This window comes from Pseudochaenichthys georgianus, chromosome 20 (genome assembly GCF_902827115.2).
Source record: "Pseudochaenichthys georgianus chromosome 20, fPseGeo1.2, whole genome shotgun sequence".
Classification (NCBI taxonomy): Eukaryota; Metazoa; Chordata; class Actinopteri; order Perciformes; family Channichthyidae; genus Pseudochaenichthys; species Pseudochaenichthys georgianus.
The window spans coordinates 1,134,152-1,139,283 of record NC_047522.1 but is presented as its reverse complement, the minus strand read 5'-3'; positions in this window follow the sequence as shown (position 1 = coordinate 1,139,283).

Genomic DNA, 5,132 nt, shown 5'->3' with positions numbered 1-5,132 from the left:
GTTGGAGAAAGAAGTTCTTCTGGACTCTCAAGCTGGAGAAGGGAGTTCTTCTGGACTCTAAAGCTGGAGAAAGAAGTTCTTCTGGACTCTCGAGCTGGAGAAAGGAGTTCTTCTGGACTCTCAAGCTGGAGAAAGGAGTTCTTCTGGACTCTCAAGCTGGAGAAAGAAGTTCTTCTGGACTCTCAAGCTGGAGAAAGGAGTTCTTCTGGACTCTCAAGCTGGAGAAATGAGTTCTTCTGGACTCTCAAACTGGAGAAAGGATTTCTTCTGGACTCTAAAGCTGGAGAAAGAAGTTCTTCTGGACTCTCGAGCTGGAGAAAGAAGTTCTTCTGGACTCTAAAGCTGGAGAAAGAAGTTCTTCTGGACTCTCGAGCTGGAGAAAGAAGTTCTTCTGGACTCTCAAGCTGGAGAAAGGAGTTCTTCTGGACTCTCAAGCTGGAGAAAAGAGAAAGGAGTTCTTCTGGACTCTCAAACTGGAGAAAGGAGTTCTTCTGGACTCTCAAGCTGGAGAAAGAAGTTCTTCTGGACTCTCAAACTGGAGAAGGGAGTTCTTCTGGACTCTCAAGCTGGAGAAGGGAGTTCTTCTGGACTCTCAAGCTGGAGAGAAGGAGTTCTTCTGGACTCTCAAGCTGGAGAAAGAGTTCTCTGGACTCTCAAGCGGAGAAAGGAGTTCTTCTGGACTCTCAACTGGAGAAAAGAGTTCTTCTGGACTCTCAAGCTGGAGAAAGGAGTTCTTCTGGACTCTCAAGCTGGAGAGAAGGAGTTCTTCTGGACTCTCAAGCTGGAGAAAGGAGTTCTTCTGGACTCTAAAGCTGGAGAAAGAGTTCTTCTGGACTCTCAAGCTGGAGAAAGGAGTTCTTCTGGACTCTCAAGCTGGAGAAGGGAGTTCTTCTGGACTCTCAATCTGGAGAAAGGAGTTCTTCTGGACTCTCAAGCTGGAGAAAGGAGTTCTTCTGGACTCTCAAGCTGGAGAAAGGAGTTCTTCTGGACTCTCGAGCTGGAGAAAGGAGTTCTTCTGGACTCTCGAGCTGGAGAAAGGAGTTCTTCTGGACTCTCGAGCTGGAGAAAGGAGTTCTTCTGGACTCTCGAGCTGGAGAAAGGAGTTCTTCTGGACTCTCGAGCTGGAGAAAGGAGTTCTTCTGGACTCTCGAGCTGGAGAAAGGAGTTCTTCTGGACTCTGAAGCTGGAGAAAGGAGTTCTTCTGGACTCTCAAAATGGATTAGGGAGTTCTTCTGGACTCTCAAAATGGAGAAAGGAGTTCTTCTGGACTCTCAAGCTGGAGAAAGGAGTTCTTCTGGACTCTGAAGCTGGAGAAAGGAGTTCTTCTGGACTCTCAAGCTGGAGAAATGAGTTCTTCTGGACTCTCAAGCTGGAGAAAGGAGAGTCTTTTAAAGATGGAAACACCACACTGTACTCCCTAATCTGTTGTCCGTGCTTTTGTGTGTTAAAGCCCGGAGAACAGAGAACAAACTAGGCTTCTCTCTTTCTTCAAGCAAGTGACATACGCTTTTTATTAAATTATACATATATATTTATTTGATGTTTAAATGGTACGAAGGAGGAAAATTGTCAAAATTAAGCTCATTTAAACTTTTTTATTACATTTTTAAGGCCATATAAAAAGATTATTCAGTGATGTAAAAAATGGAGAAGTGGAGGTCTGATAATAATTATAATAAAGCTTTATTTATATAGCACTTTTCATTCAACACGTGCAGCTCAAAGCGCTTTACAGAATGACACAAGTTAAAAATAAACAACAAGAAACTCCCCTCAGATTATTCGTTAAGAACTTTAAAAGGTCCGTGCAGCAAAATATAACATTTGATCAGGTTGAGAGACACAAGGAGGTCAAAGATATGATAATACAAATAAATAATGGTTTCTCTCTGACAGATAAGACACAAGGCAACAATATAAAGCGGACAAGTCAAATCAAGCAATCTGATTGGTTCTTAGCCGTGATATAATGAGCGTATACCACGGGTAGAATTGTAGTTACTTTTCACAACAAGTCAGTATCCCTCCGCGTCTGAGAAAAAGCTACAGCTGTTACATTACGTCCGTTACGAAACTAACTGACTAACAAAGCTTAAGATGGAAGCATGTAAGGCAGGGGTGTCAAACTCAAGGCCCGGGGGCCAAATCCGGCCCGCGACTTCATTTAATGTGGCCCGCATGCAAAGAATATAATACGTTTATTATATGGTTACATGCCACGGTTACATGCCACTTTACGTGCCCATAAAGTAGCCTACATGTCCCACAATGCATCTTGTTTTGTGACATGCTCACTGAAGAGACTTACAATTATTTGCCCTAGACTTCTGCTTTCAGACGTAGTTAATTATGAAGTTATTACCCTATCCGATAATAATTCAATGCACAGGAAATTATGTATTATAATACATTATTTTATATATATTTATATAGTCCTAAAGTCACAACCGGCCCTTTGAGTGCAACCATAATTGTGATGTGGCCCGCGAATACATTTAGTTTGACACCCCTGATGTAAGGGATAATGTGCAGCGAGGACTTGTTGATTGGTTCTTAGCCGTGATATAATGAGCGTATACCACGGGTAGAATTGTAGTTACTTTTCACAACAAGTCAGTATCCCTCCGCGTCTGAGAAAAAGCTACAGCTGTTACATCACGTCCGTTACGAAACTAACTGACTAACAAAGCTTAAGATGGAAGCATGTAAGGGATAATGTGCAGCGAGGACTTGTTGACCGTTGCTAAGGACGCTCACATGTGCAGAAAGAGGTCCGGTCGATTTAACTGTATACAGTTGGGCTGAAAAGCAAACCACATGCATGCATGCAGCTAAGGGGGTTGTCGACCCACAACCCCGGGCGTATACCACGGCCTGTCGTCTATTGCTTAAATATAAAATATAAAAACCTATAAAACTACGAAAACATATCAGTAAGACCTATAAAATAAATAAAACAATATAAAGACTATAAGAAGTGGGGGGTTGCTAATCTAAAAAAGAGGGTGGACGATGAGCTGGTGGTCTCCACGTCATGTAGGACCTCCCGGGTGTCTTTGAAGTGATGGAGAAGGGATTGAAGCTTCTCCTTCTGCTTCCTTTCCCACCAAGCATTTCATTTTTCCTCTACTGTCACCATTCCCAAAACCCGTGCTTCCCTTGGTCCACGCGATCCATCAGGACTCCTGGGGGACTCTTTGTTTGGTCAAGACGCTGATGGAAGTGAACCTTCTGTTGCCGAAGCCATTAAGGCCGCAGCAGGCGCGGAGAAATGATCCGCTCGTGTCACTCCGCGTCAGAAACTCAGAGCGTCCGTCCGTCCGAGGTCTTTGAACTCAAGACAGATGGATGGATGGATCTGTCGAGAGTCCGTGGGGCTTCAGGTTGCCCCTGGATTGATGGAGAGCGCCGGGTTGTTATCTGAAGAGGAGGCGAGGAAAGGATGAAGGTGAGGAGGGAGTGATGAGGGCAATCGGAAGATGATACTGCTCGGATTGCTCGAGAACACGGCGTTTCGTAATTGCATTTCCCGATGATTTGTTTCGGGGCAAAATGTGGGGTTCGTGTGCTCAAACAAGCTTGCATTTTGTTCGTGGAGCCCCCCTGTGGAGCCCCCTGCTGTGCCAATGCAGTCGTCTCATTGAAGTGAATGAGGCACCGTTTCTTTGGTGCTAATTAAGCTGCCTTTAAGCTCGGTCTGAAGTGCTTGACTACCTTGCAGTAAAGACTGTTTGAAAGTGTGTTTTACTACAGCGATATTTAAACGGTGCTCACGGCTACATTTCTAATTGGATTACGAGCGTTCAGAAAGCTTTGAGATGTGGAAAGAAAACACGTTTTTAGCTTAAACCCAACCCTGAGATTAGGTAGAGCTCTTGGTGTCCTTTTTTATAAGATCTTAGCGTTGATTTCATAACTGACTAGGTTTCAATAAAGACTTTATCTAAACGATTTTTCTCCAAATTAAGAAAATCAAGCAAATTTGAAGGCTAAAAAAATGTATCGAACATTTTAAAAAGAATATTGATAATCACTCGATACCAGATTTAGTTCTTACGATATCACAACAATGGTCACTCATGAGTCTTCCTCTCAGTTTTCACTATTTTAAAACACTTTTAAGCCAAAAGATGAATCTAAAATGGAAGAAATTATTATTTGTGGTCCATGTTTATAAGATCTAAGCATTGGTTTCATAACCCTGTGGCTCAGCATCCTCTCTCCACCTCGCCTCCTTCCTCTCTTTGTCCCTGACAGAGATTGAACACCTCCACCTTGCGTGTCTCGGCCCTCAGACTAAACACACTCCCCTGGTGTTGACGGTGTAGCGGCGGCCTCTAACGATACCCGACTTATCTCATTAGAAAAATAATGATTTCGCTGGCTGCCATTCCCACAGATAGCCTCAGTATTTGTCTTGAGCTCTTCAGCGAGCTGCCTGTCGTATATCACCGTGGAGATTTATGGCTGTTTATCTCCAGCCAATACCCCCAACACCCCTCCAACAGATGGGCTGGAGCTATTGACTCAGGGAGGGAAAGGATCCCCAACCGAATAAATACAACAAACAAAAGGTACTCACGCGGGAGGTCGTCGTGGTTACAATGTATTGGTCATGGGGGGAAATGGAGATTGATCTGAGGTTTCCGTTCGTATCTTAAATACTTTTTTCCGCCGTGTGGTCAGATGCAGACGTATAAAACATTCTCGAGAGTCCCCTCATATGACTTGTGGTGATTAACAGTGAAAGCATTCCTTCAGACGTCATGTTGTAAAGGGATGTCGCCTTAAAGCTCCGTGAGTATATCCGGCCTCTAAATCTCCGAACTGTCAGATCCTCACGGGAAGAAGAAGCTCATTGCATCATAAATTGTCTGCTCGGGGCTTTCGGGGTGATCTCTGAGTCTCTGGAGAAAGGCTTTTTGGGTTTTAACCCGACTTTATCCTCGTTTTTCAAACCGGGCGCTCCATATTGTTGCACATTTCTCACTACCTGTGCGCTTTGTTTTTCTACATTTGATGGATACAAACCAGACTTTGACCCTTGCACCTGTCGCTCGTAAATTACGACTCCTGGTTTATGTTACTCATAATCTGAAGTTAAACACTTTGAAAATGATTTTCGGACGTTA